Source organism: Dioscorea cayenensis, chromosome 5 (genome assembly GCF_009730915.1).
Source record: "Dioscorea cayenensis subsp. rotundata cultivar TDr96_F1 chromosome 5, TDr96_F1_v2_PseudoChromosome.rev07_lg8_w22 25.fasta, whole genome shotgun sequence".
Lineage (NCBI taxonomy): Eukaryota > Viridiplantae > Streptophyta > Magnoliopsida > Dioscoreales > Dioscoreaceae > Dioscorea > Dioscorea cayenensis.
In genome coordinates, this window is record NC_052475.1 from 10,826,451 (window position 1) to 10,848,620 (window position 22,170).

The window sequence follows — 22,170 nt, forward strand, 5'->3', positions numbered from 1 at the left end:
AATGACCAAGAAATTGTTCAAATCGAGCATCTTCATCTTGTACCACTTCAACTGCTGGGGTCGGCACTTCGCTAACATCTACGATTTGTGCATTGAGATCTCATTCATCCTTAACTATCATGTTGTGCATAATAATACATGCAGTCATTATATCGTGTAAGATATTTTTCCTCCAAAACCATGTTGGTCCTGCCACAATTGTAAAACAAGATTGTAGAACACCAAATGCCCTCTCGACATCTTTTCTACATACTTCTTATCTCATTGCAAAATATTTTTTTCTTCGAAGTTCATGGTTGATGAATAGTTTGTACAATAGTAGACCATTTTGGATATATGTTATCAGCTAAATAATATCTCATATGGCACTCATTTGCTTGAATAGCGTAATAAGCAGAAGGAGCAATACCTTGTACTAGGTTAGAGAACAAATTCAAAGACTCCAAAACATTTATGTCATTGTTGGTGCCTAGCATACCAAAATAAGCATGCCATATCCGAAGATCATAGTCAGCTACTGCTTCAAGAATAATGGTTAGACATCCATACCTTCCTCTATATTGTCCAACCCATTATGTGGGACAATTTTTCCACTTCCAATGCATGCAATCCAAACTTCCTAACATTCCTGGAAAGCCACGTTGTTCTCCAATATGTGAGAGTCTTGCAATATCATTAGTAGGTGATCTAAGATATTGCTCAGCCAAAATCTCTACAATGGCTCGACAAATTCTTTTAAAGCTTTCAATTGCTTGTTGATTCACCAATTTTGATAAATTTGTCTGTAGCATCAGTAGGTAAACCATATGCCAACATTCAAAAATCAACAGTAATTTTTTTGTAAACTAGATAACCCAACTTGACCTAGACCATCACAGCATTGTTGAAAGTAACTATCATGGTCCTTAACTGCCTCAACAATGCGAAAAAAAAAACTTCGTGACATCCGATATCTTCGGCGAAACATTTCAGCATTGTATTGTGGATTCTCTGAAAAGTAATCATTCCACAAATTACAATCTGCTTTTTCACGATTATGATTGATAACAACATGCCCTGGAATAGAGCTAACATGGGAGCGACGATTGTTCAGATGAATAAGGGTTAACTCTAATATCATGTTATTATTTTGAATAACACGATGTATTGCATCTTCTTCCACTGAAAATTATCATATATCCATAACATATTGTCATCATCATCTGAAGATGATGATCACAATATGTTATTTTCAGTATTCGAAGTTTCTCCAATGTTGTAATTCATTTTGAGTATATGTTTATGGGCTCTATGAATGGAAAGAATAATATAAAGATTAATTTATAAGAATTGGGGACATTATTCAATTCTCTTATCTTCTGACATTGGGAAGTGTGACAAGATAGGGCTTGGTAAGATGATATCAAATCCAACGGTGTCGATGCAGATGAAATCCATTCGACGGTTGCTAAGAAGATAAGGTGGCATGTTATTCAATCTCTTATCTTCTGGCATTGGGAAGTGTGACACGATAGGGTTTGATAAGATGATATCAAATATTATGTTACCTATATAAACAACTTCATGTCGTCTCTCATTTCAACCAATATTATCAAAAAAATTTGAAAATCCCACGCCAGAAATCGCAAGCACCAAAATCTCCTGGACTTACTCAATTTTCTCTTAACTTAGACGATAGTGTTGGTGGCTCACCTTTTGAATGCCCAATCGGACAAAAGAAAACCAAATTGAAGAAAAAAATGGATGACGAAGTAGCATCTTCTATTAGCCGTTTAAAAGATGATAACTCCAAGATTATGGAGATGTTAGAGAAGACTAATGCAGACTAACAAATGTTCTTAGAAATGCAGAACAAAAACCTTACTTTTCAACAAATGAGATATGAGGACAAAATTTTGATGCGAGACTTGAAGTCTATACCTGATCCAAATATCCGTGCTTGTATACAAGCACAACAACAAGAAATTTTACAAAAAAGAGGATATTTTCAACAACCACGCCCTTCTGGATCTAATATATTTAATGCAATCTTTGGCAATATTGGTGGAAGTGGCGATAACATGTCAGACTATTAGACGCATCTACTTCAGCTTTCATTAGTTGTATTAGTTGTAATTTGAGAGTTGTGGTTTTTTTTCTTATTACTATGGATGATAATGTATGTTATCATTAGTTTCTATGTTTTTATTTTATTGTTCGAGTAATTTTCGTTAATTTTAATGAAGTTATATTTCGTGTCTTGTTTTCGTTAATTTTTTATTTCTTATTAATTAAAAAATACAAACTTAAATTATAAGTTATTAGTTTGATTAAAATAAAAAATTATAAATATAAATTTTATAAAAAATAGAAATACAAAAAAAATAAAAAAGAGAAAAAAATAAACTAAAAATTAAAACTGAAAAAAATAAACTAAAAATTAAAATTGGAAAAATAAAAAAATAAATATTAAACTGAAAATTAAAACTGAAAAAATAAAATAAAGTGAAAATTAAAACTAAAAAACAGAAAAAGAATAAAAAAAAACTGAAATTAAAACTAAAAAACAAAAAAAATAAAAAAAATTGAATTTAAAAACTAAAAAAAATTATAGCGCTGCTACAGTGACGCCCAACATGTTGTGCGTCACTATAGCAACTTTCATATTTGGCGCAGGATATGGCGCCAGATTGGAGCTGATCATGTGCCAAATATGATTGAACACTCCAATTTTAGAGGCCGATTGGAGATGGCCTTAGCCGACTCCGTCCCCGCCGAATCCAACACCTTCTCCAGCGTCGTAACTTGATCCGACTACATGATTATCCTTCTTCTTCTCCAACTATCTTCTCTCGAGTCTCTTGCTCTTGCTCTTTCGCTCTCCTTCTTCTTTTTTCTTGATGGGTACTTTTCTCTTTTTTCTCTTTGATTTTTTTTTTTGGAGTTTTTGGTAAGTCCTATGAAATGATCAATGATTAATGTATTATATTGATAGGAAGCTCAACAAATTCCTTTCATTTCCATTCGAATGCTGCAATTTGAGTCTGTAGATGTTTTATTGTGTTTTTTCTCTTCTTTTTAAGGCTCTGGTTATTGTTCGTAGATGTTCTGATTTTGGGGTTTTATTGTGAATTCTTTACTAGTTAAGGCCCTTTGAAGAACTCTTTTCTTTTAATTCGCTTTCAGAAGATTTCACAGTGTAATAAAAAAAAGTTTTTTTTTTCTTTTGATTCAGAAACAGATCTGAGCTGTTCTTGGGATAGTGATAATGAGTATGAGAAGTTCATCCAAAGAATGAATCCACCGAGGTCTGTCTCATACAGTGATTCAATATTTAATTAAGTAGGATGTTTATTGAAGTTTATTGAAGTTTTGTGATTGATCTTGTGACTGTGGATGTAGATTAATTTTGGGCTTGTGGGGGATCCGGGAAGGCAACGGTTTGAAGCCAGTGGTGGACAGTGGAGTGACCAAATTAGTGGTTTTTTTAGGGTTTTTTTTCATATTTAGGATTTTTAGGGGTTTTTTTTCATATTTAGGATTTTTAGGGTTTTTTTAATTTTTGTTGATGAATTGTTTAAAGTTTGGATGACAAGGAGTCAAGAATAAAGGAGTGAATGTTTTGATTTTTGAAATTTTGATTATTTATAATGTTTGGATAATTGGATAATAATTTGAAAAATAGCAATGATAATTTCAGATCTGGAGAATGCATCCTTAAAACTTTAAAGGATGAAGGACAATCTTTTTTTATTATTTAAATTTTAATTGTTTGTAATTTTTTATTTTGGGTGATAAGCTACTAAATGTTTTGATTTTTTTAACATTAAAATTGTAGTTTGTTAGTAGATAATACCAAATCAGATATGATAATTCATATTAGTAGCTTGTTAATTTATGTTATTTTTTCTTTATACTAATTTGATTGAATAAATAAGAATATAAAATTCAGATTTTATGGTTTTTATTTTATACTAAGATTTTTTTCATTAATTTGAGAATTTATGAATTTTTTTTTTTTTAATTTTAAAATTAAAAAAATAATATCGGGCCAGCACGGAACGAGCTCACCCAGAATGGGCCGTGTCCCGTGCTGGGCCGACTTCTGGGGTTGGCCGGCCCGTGTTGGGCTGGTGCGGTCCACTTGACACTACTATGTGTGGGTGAGCTATAGGGTGCGTGGCTAACGTGTACCTATCCCACTTTTGCTATTCACGGAAGTCCTGCTTCACATTTTCTGAAATAGAAGTAGATTAATGGAAGCGGACTGATTTTAGAATATTCTGATTTCCGGGCTGATTTTCACCAAACAAACATAAAAAACTGATCGGATGTCAGCCATTTCTTTCGTTTCGGGACACTCACTGCCATAAACCAAATACCATTTGGGAAAGAGCCACCAGAGTAGCTATTTAATTAATAAATAGAGAAAAAGGTTCAAACAAAGACAAAAAAAAACAGACTCAAAGAGTCCACAAAAGCCTAAACAAGAAAGATTAAACAACAAAAAAGAAAAACAAGGAGCAACTAATATAAATTAACTAAAGAGACCCGACTATTGAAGAAGCTTCATCAGCCAATGTGGTTTATCAAAGCCGTGATGGAAAAGAGAGAGGCGGGTAGCATGATCCCACGCCCTGACAAGACCGGTGACAGCCCGATTCCAGTGATGAGGGATGAGTTCGATCCAAGGATGGTTCAGCAGAAGTAAAAGCTGGGATACAGTTTGCATTGAAGTATATTGACGCCAGGAAACCACATCGTCTTTATGAAGAAGCTTACTCCAAAGATCCTCAGAACTGATGAAAATATTTGAGCAATTCTCCTTAACAACCGAAAGGTGATGGAGAGCCCAGCCAAGCACCTTCAAGTCTAAATCCAGCTTGTTTGCAAACTCAGTTGAGCAGAAACCTGCATAATACACAAGAGCATCAGAATTGATCATAACAAAGCCCATACCACCCTTACCAGTGACATTATTCCAAGCAACAACAGAAAAAACACCCAAACAACCAGGGTCAGGTCTGCTGTTAAGGATATAATTTCTCATCAGGGAATTTCCGGAGCCAATAGAAAAGTCGTTGACATGCTGTAATATCAAATTGGCAATCTTTAAACAATCAGGGATTTCTTGCCGAAAGAGTTTGTTACACCTACTTTTCCAAATTTGCCAAAGAGTAGCAGCAATAATGGAGGCAGCATGATTAGAGTTACCAATTACCTTAAAATCCAGCCAATCACCCCCCATCAAACAGAGCATAATGAGAAATTCTGCTTTCAGCAAGAGAATCCACCAACCTGCATATCTCATTACTAAAATGACACATTCTAAAAAGATGATCAGTATTCTCCAAAGAGAGACCGCAGAAGACACATGGGTCAGGAGGACCAAGATTTAGATGATATAAAAATTCAAAAGTTTTAATTTTGTCATGCATCAACATCCAAATAAATTTTTTAGTTTTAGGTACAACATTAAGCTTCCAAATATTAGCCCACCCACACCACTGACTGTTCAGCACAAGATCTCTGTTAAGAAACTTGTAAATGTTGGAAGAAAGCCTGGTACTACAAGGTTCAGGGAACCAAACCCAATGATTGGCATTATCATGATTGACCTTACCAAATTCTAAGATTGGAGAATTCCAATTAAAGACAAAAATCAGATTAAAAGCATCAACATTCTAGGTGTTATGATGAAGTAAATCACAGACCGCAAAATCCTCCACATTAAAATTCATATTAAGGAAGACTGGTTTAAAGGCAATAGGAATATCAAAACACCATGGATGATATAAAAATGAAGTCAGAGCAGGGTTCAAACAATTAATCCAAAGAAAAGGGTTCAAAACCTTAGCATTATCGCATAAACCTCTGAAAAAAGCCGAACAGTTAGGAGGGGGATTCATAGTCCAGAAATTATGATCACCATATTTCGAGAACAAGATATCCACCCAAATAGAATTATGCTTATTAAGAAAGTTAAGAAGATTCTTGGCCATAAGAGAATGCTTAACCATGAGCAAGTTGCAAATGCCTAAACCCCCCTCAGATTTACCCGCAGTAATGGTATCCTAGTTTACCAAGTGCATACCATGATCATGGTCATAATTAGCCCATAAGAATTTCCTAGCAATCTTGGATAACTTAGCAAGAACAGAATCAGGAATGGGGTAAACTGCAAGATAGTATGTAGGGATGGCCGAGAGAATGCTGTTAATTAAGACTGACTTACCAGCCTTAGATAGCTTAGACCTGCCCCAATTGGCCACAGCAGAATTAAAACGATCAACCATGAAATCAAATTGACAAACAGCAAGGCGTTTAGAGGAAATGAGGACCCCCAAATAAGAGAAAGGAGTCATACCCATTTTAAAGTTGAGGATATTACTAATGCTTTTAGAGACCCTTTCGTTCAACCAATGAGGAAAGAAAACCTCCGATTTGTTATGATTGGGAAATTGACCAGAAATCTGCGCATAGAGATTTAAACAGAATACAATATTTCTAGCAGACTTTTTGGACGCAGAAGAGACCAAAATGAGATCATCAGCATACATCAAATCGTTGAAGTTGTGAGTTAACTTGTTGGAGAAACCAGGAATCAGACCCAAGGATTGAGCTTGATTCATAATCGCAGTGAGATTTTGAGCAACCAAAATAAATAAATAGGGAGATAGGGGATCGCCTTGCCGAATGCCACGAGAAGCACGAAACCAAACAGAGGGTCGACCATTCAGGAGAATGGAGAAAGAAGTAGCCTCAAGACACGTTCTAACATAAGAAACCCAGATGCTAGGAAAGTTCATTTTAGTTAATGTGGCAAAGATGATATTCCAATTAAGGGTATCATATGCCTTCTCAATATCCACCTTAATCAACATCCTAGGGGGGAAGGTCCTCTCCTGATTCAAAGAGTGAAAAACCTCTTGGACCGTGATAATATTATCAATAGGAGAGCGACCGGGCACAAAGCCACATTGCTCCTTACCCACCAGACATGCAATGACATTTTTGAGACGATTGGCCAGAATCTTAGAAACAATCTTATAAGCCACATTACAAAGAGAAATCGGGCGATAATCAGAGGCAAATTTGGGGTGATCTTTCTTAGGGATTAAAGTAATAAAGGTCCTACCCCAGGCTCCAGGCATCACAGCTCTTTGAAAAAAATATTCAATGGCAGGAACTAAACGAATCTCAATATCTTTCCAGAAAAACTTATAAAATTCAACATTCATGCCATCAGGGCCCGGAGATTTGCCATCAGGAAGAGAAAGGATGGTAGAGTAAATTTCATCTTTGGAAACATGTCTAGTTAAAATCAATTGCTGGTCACTAGAGAGAGTAGGCAAATAAGGGGGAATCATATCAACAACATGATCAAGCATACGAGAGTCAGTTGAACTCCAAAGGGTAGAAAAATGGTTCAGGAGAACATTTTCAATTTGCAAAGAATCAGTGGAACATCTGCCATTATTATCAGTAATATTCATGATGGCGTTATGGTGTCTACAAACTCTAATACTGCGATGAAAGAATGCAGAGTTCATATCCCCACTCATAACCCAATTTAATCTGGATTTTTGGACCCACCGACTGTGATGTTGTCTCAACAAAGCTCTGTATCTGTTCTGTAAGACCCTAAAAGACACAGGATCACAATTGGAGCTTAAACTATCATCGACCTCTAGAGCCTGGAGTTGGACCTCAAGAAGCTTAATTTCCCTATCAAGATTACCCAAACCCATGTGCCTAATAGAACAAACACTGCGTCTAACCTGGGCCAGGACATGATTAAAAGCATGCATAGGATTGGAATGAGAAGTGCAAGACAAAGCTTTACGGATTTCAAAGACATAATCAGCATGCTCCAACCAATAATTTTCGAAATGAAAGATGCCACCGGGAACACGATTAGCATGCCCAATTTCAATAAACATAGGCGAATGATCAGAGAAGATCTTAGGCAAGTAAATAATATGGATAGAGTTAGAACGAGCTAACCAATGTTCATTAACCAGACAACGGTCGAGACGAGCCCAACGCCTCGCAAGACTATGTTGGCCATTACACCACGAAAAGGAGGCCCCCAATAACTGACATCAAGAAGGGCATTATCAGAAATAAACTTAGAAAAGAAATACGCTTTCCTAGCATAATAAGAAAAATTACTTCCCTTATGTTCAGATTGAGATGTAATAGCGTTGAAATCCCCAAGAACAATCCAAGGGAGATCAAGCCTTTGAACCAGCGAAAGTTCCCTCCATAATTTTTGCTGAAAAGAAAGATGCTGAGCATTATAAACCACAGAGATAATCCAAGGGTGATTTGCAGAGGAAGAAAAGATTAAATGAAGAGCACGATGAGAGTAAGCCACAAGAAAGATCCTGCCAAGGGTTTTAAGCCAAAAAACAATAATGCCACCAGAATACCCAGTTGCCAGAATGGCAACCCAATTCCAAAACTTGACAAACTGGGTACACAAGCGATAAATACGATCTTCATTAGTTCTCGTCTCCACAAGGGCAAAAATATCCACTCTTTTATCTTTCATGATTCTACGAATCCGACACAGCTTGTCTTTACCAATAGATCCTCTACAGTTCCAACCTATGATATTGAGTTTCCCTGTCATTAAAAACCTGGTAGCAAAAAAATCAAAATGAGAACGGAAGACGGGATATAACATAAATATGGAAACCATAGAGCCAGAGTTAAGAGGTAGGAGATAAAGCACGGGAGACCCGAATAGGATCCCCATCATCACTCTCTCCATGTCTTCCCTTTTTCGGAGAAATCGTTTGCGAAGAACTAGCTTTTTGAACCAGTGTTTCTTTATTTAATCCCTCCTGAAATTGGCCAAGAGTAGTGGAATCGTCCACCTCATCATTCATATCCGTATCCTCATCAGATTCCTCGGAGTCAGCCATAGAATCACCGGAAACCTCAGAGCCATCCTCATCCTCTGAGAGGATTGCTTCCAAACTCTCCACCGCCCTACAATGTTTGTCATCATCAACCGCAGTCCCGGATTGTGGATCCTCAATACCTAAGATGAGAATAGGCGGAGACTCAGGTACAACCAAAAGTGGTGCCGAAGAACGGGCCATCTCCTTTTTCCAAGATTGAGAAGTGAGCATCATTTGACCAGCAACCGAGCCTGAAGATTGAATTAAAGTTCTTTTCCCTTTTTTGTCAGTTTTCGAGGAGCCTTGAGCAGCGCACAACTCTAGCTGACTAGTCTCGATGAGTAGCCCTGCGATGAAAGGAGCATCAAAAAGTCTCAAAAAGGCGAGGCAGGAGCAGCATTAGTCTCAAAGCGAGGCGGCAAGATGTCGGGAGCCACATAGGGCGGGCATGTAGCGGTCAGAAGCATGACGCGACAGTCCACCACGACCTCCACCACGCGATCTGAGGCCGCCATGTACACCCCCCCTCTAATCCTCTGCCCACCACGTGTTGGTCATCAGACGCTGCCTCGGAAGAAGGATCCCCACGGAGTGATCGAACGGTCGTGGACACATCACCCCTACCGAGCTGGCGCACGTGAGAGTCACGTGCAGGGGAGAAACCAGCACCACCCCGGTTCTGACCCCTGTTCCGCCGGCGGGTGGCGATCATCCAAGCCCTGAAATCCGTGGACTGATCCTCTCCAGGTGAAGCAATCTGATAATTGGTCGCAGCATTCCCAGTAGCAACCTGCCCAATCCGAGAAACCTCCCGTCCCGAGCCAGGAGCAAGGTCACCTCCGGCCACAACTGCGGCATCCTCCATCACCTGGTCAGGCGGAGAGTTTCCAAGACGGCGACAGCAATTAGAAGCACCGTGCCGGATCAAACCACAGTGGTAACAGAAAGTAGGTAATCTTTCATATAAAATCACAACAAAAACTCTGGATTCTCCATCTTCAAGCCAAAAACCCTGCTTCAATGGGCAAGATAAGTCAAGTTCAAGGCAAACCCTGGCGAATCTAGCCCTGGTTAGATTCAATGTGAACTCGTCAATCTTCAGAAGTTTTCCAATGGGCTCAGTAATGGATTCCAAAGATTCGCCATCCCAAAACTCGATTGAGAGGTTATGGAGTTGGAGCCAAACCATAGCACGCGAAAGTTTTGTGTGAGCGGGTTCAAAGTAAGGTTGCCAGGGAACTAGCTGTAAGGTGAGGCCGCTAATCGTCCAAGGACCACGAAAGAGGAGTTGCTGCTTGGTGGCGTCAGTCTCACAACGGATGAGCAAATAACCATTCGGCATATCAGCGATGTGAACGACCCCATAAGGCTTCCAAAGTCCCAATAAGGTTGCCTTCACTGTTTCAAAGGGAGGAGACTTTCCAAATAGCTTGCCATAAGGCCAAGACTGAACCTCCTTTGAGCCTTTTGCTTAGTCTCAGCGTCAACCCGGACAGAATCCAAGACAGAAGCCTTGAGTCGAGCAAGAGTGGAATCATCTAAGAGAGCCGAGCCAACCGGACGTTTATGGACCGCACTGGCAATATCAGCCCAGGAAGGAGGTGGAGGAGGTTCTCCGGAAGAAGACATTGTTGAATGTAACCAAATACCATTTTTGAGGAGGTTTGATTTTAGCTGTGTGGTACTGAATATTTGACTTGACCTTTTTAGTAAGAAAGAAAGTTGATTTGGGCCCTTTACTTTTAACTTCGGGTACCATGATCTTCAGGCTATAAATAACACAGAACCAAAATCATATTTGAAATATTGTTCACTTAGAAGTTTAATCTCTACTCATCTTTAGAGGATGCAAGCATGCATATTGTAACACTTCCTTTTAACATATAGTGTCTCACTATCATAGTGATATAAGTATACCAGAATTATTAGTGTAGGGACTTTTCAAATTTGACGCTGCCTCCACTTAATAGAATTCTCTCAGCGATAGACTATACAAGCTTTAAGGTGTTGATTTTTAACACCTCATTGCTGGAAGATGCAAGTTTAATTAAGTTGTCATTTACTTTCAACTTGGAGGCCTCATGATATAGTAGTAATTTAAGCATCGAGACTTTTCATATTGAACCTTTCTTTCATTTAGAACTAGTATGTCATTCAAATATTTAACTTAAATTTGGTGATAGAGGATACAAGCTTGAAATATAACACCTCATTGCTTGAAATATTTAACTGTTTATGTAGTTATATATATATATATATATGGCAATATATTCTATGCGGGACATTCCCAAAGCGTCCACAGAAAATGAGCAGTAAGTAAGAAAAAAAAGACAGACAGAAACAAGGATGAAGAGCGAGGACGGACAAAAGTAGCAAGGAACAATGATTGAAGGTTGTATTACATTGAAAAAGGGTGGGTTCATTGGTTTTAAAAAAAAATTTGAGGATGTGTAATTCGGGAAGGACAATTGTGATTGACAAGTAACTTTTGAGATAGTGATCAAACTGTTGTGATGCAAGAACTGTTCATTCCATTTTGTACTATGCATCACACTCAGCATTGTTCATAATACTACTGATAACACTATTAAGAATATTGTTTATTACACTGATCAAACCACAAGATGATGTGCAACCGTTAGATTTGAATCCTATAGCGGATATACAAACGTCCGTAAAATTTTTATCTGCAAACGTCTGTGGAAGACTGGCCCTATATATAAATATATATATTAATTACACCATATTTGGTTAACAATAAGCACTATTTTCCTGTCAAACATTTTATAATTTTTTTAAAATTTTTATTTTTAAAATAAATATTCAATTAAAATAAGGAATGTATTATTTATAAATATGTATTATAATTCTGAAAAATAAATTTTAAAATGTTTAAATATATTAATATTAATTAAGGCAAAATGTAATTACTTCATCTGTATGAATTTTTCCTTCGACTCACTATTTGACAAGAAAAAATTTCTTAATCTCACACATTTTTCATCTAGCTAAACATGATGTTAGATTATCTAAAAGCAAGATCATGATGTCAGAGCGTGTGTAGCATATCATAATCCTTATCTAAATCGTCTGCCATATATATATATATATATATATAAAGAAGAAAATGAAATAAATAAAATATTTCCACTTTTAAAGTAAAACACAAAAGTTCGAAATATAGTTAGGTAGATAAATGAACAATAATTTTAACGTTTAAGAAAATCAACACACCAAAAAAAAATACATATATTGTAAGTTCTTGTCCAAATTTCACATGATCCAAAAACCCAAAGAGTTCTTCAAGGACCCAAATCATCTACATATTTCAAATAGAGTTATTTTTATTGTCTTTAATTTCATTTCAATTTAATTATATTTTTTTACATTACTTATTTGTTTTTATCTTTTTTACCTTCTATTTCTCTCACAAGTACACTCCCCAAAGCAAGCTTGTGCATGCCCTTTGGAGAGTTTACCCTTGGCATTAGGGTTTGTGACAAACAAGGAAGAAGAGGAAGGAAAAGAGAAAAAGAGAAGAGATAAGTAGAGATAAGAACATATATGAGGATATTCTCTGCCCCATTCTTTCTCATTGGTCGTATTTAAAGCACTACATAACCATTTGATGCCTTAAGCTACACGCCATCCTTAACTATAGGTTGAGTTTACATCTTTTGGAATTACTAATATTAATACCCATCATTAGCTGTTAACTTCCACGCTCCTCACATAATAAAGTCACGGAAGCATGTCTCCTTTGTCAGAGTCGTTTCGCCACGACGTGGCCTTTCAGCAGCCTTTATCCCCTTGTCTCCAGGCCCTTCATCTATGCTACCCTTTGTCTGCCACATCAACCACCCTTTATCCCTTTGTGCCTCCCCTTCAACACTCACATTGTCCTCAAGGTGGAAGCTTGGGAAATTTTGATGAAAATCGGCGTCAACTACCCAAGTGGCTTGGGTCGCGGAATGATTTTCCCAACATACGAGATGTTGGCGTACGAAATGCCCCTGATGGAGAATGAATCTGGAGCGGAGAACTTCAGCTGGATGAAAAACGGGTTTGTCATCCTTGAAAGTCGCCGGTAGGGATAGGTGTTGCAAGAAGGATTGCCTAGACAATGTTTGAGTTTAGATACATGAAATACGTCGAGCAGCTGAGTGGTGGCCAGTAAAGCCAGGCGGTACGCCACCTAACCTATTTTCTCCAAAATTTGATAAGGTCCAAAGAACCTTTTGGAGAGCTTGTGTGTGGTTTGTCCGGTCAAGGATATTAGGCGATACGGTTGAAGTTTCAAGAAGACCCCATCCCATGTCTGGAATGATATATCTATGTGCTTTGTGTAAGCCTGGTTCTTCATTCAGAGTTGTGCTCGCAGGAGATTCTCTTTCAGAGTATTGGGTGCTTGTGAACGGTCAGTCAAAAGCCCATTAACTGCTTCAACAATAGAGGTGTTTCCAAGATAATCCAGAAGAGTGGGAGGGGCTTGACCGAATACTACTTCAAAAGGTGTCATCTGAATTGAAGAGTGCCATGGCGTGTTGTAGTGTCATTTGGCCCAAGGAAGTAGTCGTTGCCAAGTGAGGGGATGATCACCGGTGAACCATCTCAAGTAATCTTCCAAATAACCATTGAATATTTCCGTTTGCCCGTCCATCTAGGGGTGATACGCGCTACTCATTGATAGTTACACTCCCTGAAGACAGAATAATTCCTACCAGAATTGGTTGAGAAACAGCGGGTCTCATTCGGATACCAGCGATGTCGCCACCCCATGAAGTTGCACTATATCGCGAACAAAGACATTGGCAATAAAGGAGGCTATGAATTTGGTAGGTAATGTTGAAAAGTGAGCTTGTTTGGACAAGCGATTAGCCATAACCAAGATTGTTGTTTTCCTTGATGAAGAGGCAAATGTGTTATGAAGTCCATTGTCGCCGCTTCTCAGACCTTACCAGGAATGGGTAATGGCTACAACACTCCTCGCGGGGCGTAGTCGAATGGTTTGACCATCTGGCAAATGTGGTAATTATTGACAAAGGTACACACAGCCTTCTTAAGCTCGGGCCATATAAAGGTTCTTGTGATTCGATGGAGTATTTTTGAATGCCTGCATGCCCACCAACTAGGGTATTATGGTACTCCGAAATTAGAAATTGTTATAGAGCAGAATTGGTGGGCACCAAGATCCTTCCTTGAAACATGATAATTTTGTTTTGAATTTCATTATTCTGGTAATCATCTAGCCTTTGGCGAATGGTAGCCAATTGAGTATGGATATTAGCATCTTCTTTGTAGGCATGTTGTAATGCCCCCCAGAGAACCGGCAGTAGTCAAGCGACAGTCAAAGAATGGAGTTGTGCTTCAGAATTTGGGGTGAAGCGAGGCAAGGCATTGGATGGTCGGTTGCTGTGACCGAGCTTGTAGAGGATTTCAGAGTCATAGCTAAGGAGTTTAACTAACCATTTATATTGCTTGGGATGCTTGGGAGCTTGTATTGTATGGTATAGCAGAGAATGCAAACTTTGATGGTCCATGTAGATCACGAATCGTCGGCCGAGAAGATATTATCGCCAATGATGCACAGCTTCAGTTATTGCATACATCTCTCTCACGTAAGCTGACGAGCCTCGAAGATGAGGTATAAGAGACTTACTGAAAATACGCGATGGGGTGTTTGTCTTATAAGAGCACCGTGCCGACACATGTGGCCGATCCGTCAGATTGAATCTCAAATATGTGATCAAACCTTGGAAGAGACAACACAGGAGTGGTTATCAATGCTGTTTTCAAAGCTTAAAAAGGTTGTGGTCACCTCCATAGTCCATATGAATTCATTCTTATGTAGCTGTTCAGTCAACAGACTTACAAGAGTGGCATAGTGGGGAACGAACCTGCAGTAATACTCGGCCAAGCCCAAAAATCCACACAATCCACACAAATTGGTTGCTAGAGGTCATTGTTTGACAACCAAAATTTTTTCTCTGTCAATTTCCACTCCAGCTCCTAAAATTCGATGGCCCAAATAACCAACATTAGCACAACCTAAAGCGCACTTGCTCTGTTTCGCCACTAGCTTGTGCTATCGAAAAGTCTTAAAGACTGCCTACAAATGTTGTAAGCGTGCCTCCCACGACACGCTATAGACTAGCATGTCATAAAAAAAACCATAACAAATTTCCTCATCACCGGCCAAAACATGACGAGGGCATGACGAGGAACTCGTAATGCCCCTCATGTGTGTGAAACATTGTCTTTTCTATAGCAATAGGATGGATGCGCACATGACGGTAGCCAGAACATAAATCTAGCTTGGAGAAATTGGTGACGCCGGCTAATTCATCAAGAAGCTGCTTAACTGTTGGGATGGGGAACCGATCGCGAACTGTCATGGCATTGAGGGCTCGGTAGTCAACGTAGAACCTCCAAGTGCCATCTTTTTTCTTCACTAGGATCATCGAAGATGAGAACGGACTATTGCTCGGACGAATGATGCCATCTTTGAGCATATCACCCTCCAGCTTCTCAATCTCTTCTTTTTGAAAATATGGATAGCGATATAGCTGAACATTCACTGAGGCCACATCTAGCTTTAATGAAATGCGATGATCAAGTGCCCAAGTAGAAGGAAGACTTGCATACATGGCAAAAATATCATCAAAAGCTTTCAATATTGTCTGGTGGTTTTTAATAAAGCCTGGTGGTGTTGAAGCCTCCACGTGATTCCGTGTTGTGGAGGTAGACCCCTTTCTGGTCAAGTCCATCATCACTGAGAGATGAAAATATTGACTCTCGGGTTGACCGCGAATATTGTGTTTCAAAGTAACAGCTTATGTGGTCTCTACTTGGGGGGTTCCGAAGCCTGTGCAGATAAACTCGAAGACCATGATAGTCAAACTCCATCCAAAGTTGATGGTAGTTGAATAGGGTTGGCCCCAAGCTTTGTATCTCAATTCCATTGCCGAAGATGGGCAATAGCAAAAGATCCTCTGTGAACACCGCCTCTCCTAGTTATAATGGCACCTAAGTACACACTCCACTTTCTATCTCAGTTCCATTGCCGATGGTGATCTTCATGTGTTGGAGGGTTGAACAACTAACCTAAGGTGAGTGGCCCATCTAGCTTGGATAAAATTGTTTGTTGAGCCTCCGTCGATAAGGATAATGATGTCCAACCCGTGGATCTTCCCTTCAATCTTCAGGGTGGATGGAACCATCATGCCAATGAGCTCGTGAAATGAGATGCATGGTAAATCTTCTATGTTGTTGATTTCTAGTGGAGGATCGGGCTCTTTAGGCGCTGGGAAGGGTTCTCGATCTTGACTTTCATCATGGCCCTCATCTGCTTCATCAACTAAGAGGCAAAGGAACTGTGACATGGTACAGCGGTGACCCTTCATGAATGGAAATTCGTAGTTGTAACACAAGCCCTCTCTCGTCATGCTGCCATCTCAGCCGGGGTAAGCCACTTGATGGCCATTGCTGGTGCCAGGCAGGCTGGTCAAGGAAGCGGTGGTAGGGTATTTACTGGTGGGGTCATCACCACCGATGGCCCTCTAGAAAAGCGTGTTGACCCCACCACCAACCATGCCATGTTATACTTGTCTGCAAGTAGCTTGTCCATTTTGACGGCATCATGGAGCAACTCTGGGATGAGAATTTATAGCTTGCATCGGATGTCGCCACGCAAGCCGGAAAGGAAACAATTGAGGAGGCTACTATAGCTGAGCTTGGGTATTCGCGTTGATAAGCCTTCAAACTCTATGAGATAGGTGTCACGCCCCGAACCTGGTGCGATGACAAACGGCCCGCAGACTCCACGTGCGGGGCTCGGTGAACCCTGCAAGGCCTCAAAACCTAACACAGGCTAGGAGTAGAAATAAACGCGATGAATAACAAATAAGAGTACAACTTAAGGTTTACAACCAAACTCAAATACAAGGTAAATAAAAATACAGCATGACCTACAAGGAGGTTCTTAACCAAAATACAACTGATGCAAAGACATAAGCATTAAGACCTAAATCCCAAAGAAGACATCTATCGGAAGCCTTCTAAGATCCCCGGGTCTCATCGCTCCCGATCCGAAAAGGATTTAAATAAATCCATGAGCTCACTAGCCGATAAGTAATCCAAAAACAACTCGAAAGCAAAGTTCGAGGCTTGAAATTTTCACAAAAATGCAATAGCACAAAATAGTGTAAACAAAATCAAAAGTTAAACAATAAATACAATATCCAAAGTATGTCTCCAAATTCACTCGAAAAGTGCCAAAGGTCATTTGTTTACCCTCGGTGATGCACTCCGAGCCGAAATAATCGAAATCATTTATTTACCCTCGGTGACCCGAGACCCGAATAACAGTGGTCGTTGATTATTTCACCGAACGGACACGGTGCGAAACTGTAGTCTCATTTTCCAAAATTACTTGTCGACAAGGTCAAGGTTTAACCCCCCACCCGATGTGGTTGCATATTGTTCATTTGGAGACCAAAAAAATTCGAGATACATTTCCAAGCCAAGAATACGGAATATACACAAGTATTTCCAAAAAAGTTCATCTAATAAAAATAAAGTAGATAAATAAATAATGTAAAAAGAAAAATACTCACTTTTCCAAGCGTAAGCATGGTTCTCATTTTGGAGAAATAATAACAACATTTCACAAATATTTTTCCCAAAAATTTAAGAAAAATAAAAAGATTTACCAACAAAAACAAAAATAATACAAGTATAAATAATAGTGAAACCAATAAATAATTATCCAACCAAACTCATGGATGAAATGCATGATTATTAATACAATAAAAATACTAAAAATTTGTAAAAAAATTCAAGGTCTAATGTATCTCATCAATTGAAGAAAAAAATGATCCACCTAATTCCAAGATAACTAGAAAAAAATAATTTCAAGGGAAATATTGACTAAAAACAAGGATGCTAAAAAAATTTTTAGGAAGAAGATAGGCAAGGACATAAAGGTAAGTGGATATTTAAGGGATAAATGTATAACCAAATAATAGATAGGTAATCCAAATTGATGTTAGGTGGACCAAGGATTCAAGCACTTAATAAATCTTAAGTTTTTTTGTTATTGGGAATAAACAAGGTTACAAAAAAAGGATAATTACTTTGCCAAATATTTGGAAGTAACAAGGAAATAACATGTATATGTTTTTGGCAAATAAAAAGCACTATGGTTCCAACTAAGTATAGAAACTTCTCTTCCTCTAAAAAAACACAAGACATAAATAGATGGCATTCTCACAATAATTTTTTTAAAGAATAAAAAGCAAATAAAAATTTCAGAAATTTTACATGAAAAATAAATCAAAAACCACAAAAATTTAAGTACAAGAGTTTAAGGGATTACTTACTTGGTGATCTCCTAAATTCAAAAAGAAATCCAAGATTATAGCTCAAGGTGATCCTATAATCCAAGGAAAACCAACCAAAAATACATGAATACATATACACATGGAAACATACACAATATCATGGTTTTTTTAAATAGCATGCTAGTTCTACCCTCAAATAAGGTCCAAAAAAAAAATCTCCACCATGCATGGGTGAGCAAGAACTAAGCAACTTAACATTCATTAAACTAATGCCAAGGCCAAACCTTTCTCCAAACAAGGATGGTTAAGCACAAGCCTTTGAGCTAACACTAAGCTCCAAGGGTTTCAACAACAATTTTTTTGAGCTATGAACTAAGAGAGAAAACAAGCATAAACAACTCCGAATTTAGTCATCAACAAGCCAAGGTTTCTAAATAAAAAAAGAGCTAACATGATAATCAACCAAAACATGGCAAGCTAATCAAAAGATAGATAAAAAGTCATGGCTTTAGTTACCAAAAAAACAACACTACCAAGAGAGTTTAACCAAGAAGGGCTAGGGCTTACTATGATGGCCGGAAAAAGAGTGTGTTGAGAAGATAGCCAAGCTTCAAAAAAACCTTCAGTCTAGCAACCTCTCTTACAAGACAAAGGAATGAAGAAGAAGCACAAGAGGAGAAGAAAAAAACAATGAAGTTAAAAAGGTTCAAATATCAAAGGCATAGATGTGATGGAAACCATGAATTCCTCCAGGAATTCCTCATGACCACCTTAGTGGAGAGCAACCTGACAAAGGGAAATAAGGTGAAAACAAAAAAAACTTTGATTAATCTAATCAAACTTTGGGGCGGGGTCCACAATCCTCCCCTACTTAAAAGAGTTTAGTCCTCTAAACTCGCACTTGCCCTGAGAAAAAGAAAAGGATACTTCTCTCTCATAACAGACTCTAATTCCCAAGTTGCCTCACTCTCAGAATGATTTCTCCAATGGACTTTGACATAAGAAATGACCCGTCTCCTCAGTTCTTGCTTCTTAAAATCTACAATCTTTAATGGTTGTTCTTCGAAGGACAAATCACTGTTAAACTCAAAATCTGGGAACTGAATCACATGATCAAGATTGGAGACATATTTCCTCAGCATGGAGACATGGAACACATTATGTACTCGAGAGAGAGCAGGTGGAAGGGCAAGCCGATAAGCCACCTCACCAATACGTTCCAAGATTTCGAAAGGGCCAATGAAACGAGGACTAAGTTTACCTTTCACACCAAAGCGAACAATTCCCTTAGCAGGAGCAACTTTCAAGAACACGTGTTCTCCCACTTGGAATTCCAAGCTTCTTCTTCTGTTGTCTGCATAACTCTTCTGTCTGCTCTGAGCTGCTTGTAGTCGATCTCTAATTTGGTGAACTTTCTCAACTGTTATCTGCACAATCTCTGGCCCCAAAAGTTTTCTTTCTCCTACATCATCCCAACAGATAGGTGACCTGCACCGCCTCCCGTACAAAGCCTCATAGGGAGCCATCTGGATACTTGCCTGGTAACTGTTATTATAGGAAAATTCTATCAAGGGTAGATGTCTATCCCAAGCACCTCCAAAATCTAGCATACATGCTCGCAACATATCTTCCAAAATTTGGATAGTTCGCTCGATTGCCCATCGCTTTGAGGGTGAAAAAGTCCGCATCGAAAGTGAGTGTCGCTCCTAAAGCTTTATGTAGACTCCCTCGAAATGAGCTACGAATCGAGAGTCCCGATCAGAGACGATGGTTACTGGAACACCATGAAGCCTCACAATCTGGTCAATATACAACTCAACAAGTTTTTTTCCAAAGACAAACCCGGGCCTTAATGACTAAGAAGTGAGCGGACTTAGTTAACCTATCAACTACTACCCACACACTGTCAAAACCTTTATTAGTCTTAGGAAAACCAGACACAAAGTCCATAGCTATATTCTCCCATTTCCACTCAGGAATAGGAAGAGGTTGGAGAAGTCCTGCAGGTCTTTGATGCTCCACCTTTACTTGTTGACAAGTCAAACAATGCGCCACAAACTGAGCAATCTCTCGCTTCATGTTGTTCCACCAAAAGTTGAGCTTCAAGTCCTTGTACATTTTTGTGCTGCCAGGATGCACTGAGTAACTAGAGAAGTGGGCTTCTTCCAAAATCTCCTTCTTTAAATCTAGAACATTTGGTACACAAATCCGATCACCAAATCTGACTGAGCCATCTTCATGGACTCTGAACTGCACTTGGGAACCATCTTTTGCTTCTTGACGGATCTTCTGTAGGTAATCATCTCTTTCTTGAGCTATCTTGATCCTTTCCAGCAGAGTAGGTCGTAGCACCATGTTTGCTAGAGAAGCACTGACACTCGGTAGAACTATTTGAAGTTCCATTCTTCTTATCTCCTCCAAAAATAGACCTTTGAGAAGTGATCAATGCCGCCACATCGCTAAAAGACTTCCCGCTAAGCGCATCGACCCACAACATTAGCCTTGCTGTGGTGATAACCGATAGTCGATCGTAATCTTTCATCAACTCTAACCATCTTCTTTGCCTCAAATTTAGCTCTTTTCGGGTAAAAATATACTTGAGGCTCTTGTGATCTGTAAATACTTCACATGATTCTCCATAAAGGTAGTGTCTCCAGATCTTTAAGGCAAAAATCACCGCAGCAAGCTCCAAGTCATGGGTGGGGTAGTTCTCCTCAAAAGGTTTCAGTTGCCTAGAGGCGTAGGCAACTACTCGGCCATTTTGCATCAAGACACAACCCAACCCCGTCTTACAAGCATCACTATAAATAGTGAAACCATCTCCAGGAGAAGGTAGTGTGAGGATAGGTGCTGACACCAATCGACGCTTTAACTCCTGGAAGCTTTGTTCACACTTATCGGACCACTGAAAGTTTGTTCCTTTCCTCGTAAGTCTCGTCAATGGTGCTGCTAAAACTGAGAATCCTTCAACAAATCTTCTATAGTAACCTGCTAGTCCCAAAAAGCTACGAATTTCTGTCACACTTGTCGGCCTTTTCCATTCTACAACTGCTTCAATCTTGGTAGGATCTACAGAGATGCCGTCTTTGGTTATGACATGGCCAAGAAAAGCCACTCGATCTAGCCAAAATTCACACTTGGAGAATTTGGCGAAAAGTTTTCTCTCTCTGAGCGTCCCCAACACGATCCTCAAGTGTTCTTCATGCTCCTCCTGATTTTTTGAATACACCAAGATGTCATCGATGAACACTACAACAAATTTGTCCAGGAAAGGTTTTGAAAGTTCTGCTCATCAAATCCATGAAAAGCTACTGGTGCATTAGTCAACCCGAAAGGCATTACTAGGAATTCGTGAATGACCATAACGAGTTCGAAATGCAGATATTGGCACATCCTCTTGCTTGATCTTCACCGGGTGGTATCCCTGCTCGAGGTCAATCTTCGAGAAAAACTTGTGATCCTTGTAGTTGATCAAATAGGTCGTCAATCCTAGGTAATGGATATCTGTTCTTCACAGTCACTTTATTTAGTTCTCTGTAGTCGATGCATAATCTCAAACTTCCATCTTTCTTTTTCACAAAAAGCACAGGAGCTCCCCAAGGAGAAACACTCGGACGGATAAAACCTTTGTCGAGAAGTTCTTCAAGCTGCTTCTTCAATTCAACCAGCTCAGCAGGGGCCATCCTATAAGGGGCCTTAGAGATGCAGTTAGTGCTTGGGACTAGGTTAATAAAGAACTCTATCTCCCTGTCCGGAGGCAAGCCCGGAAGGTCTTCAGGAAAAACATCTAGAAATTCCCTCACTACTAGGATATCTTGAAGCACCTGACTTCCATTCTTGACTTCTATCACAGTGGCGAGGACTCCTGTGCACCCACTCAAAAGTAATTTCCTAGCTTGTAGGGCAGAAATTACTCGAGTTGGTGATACGGAAGCACT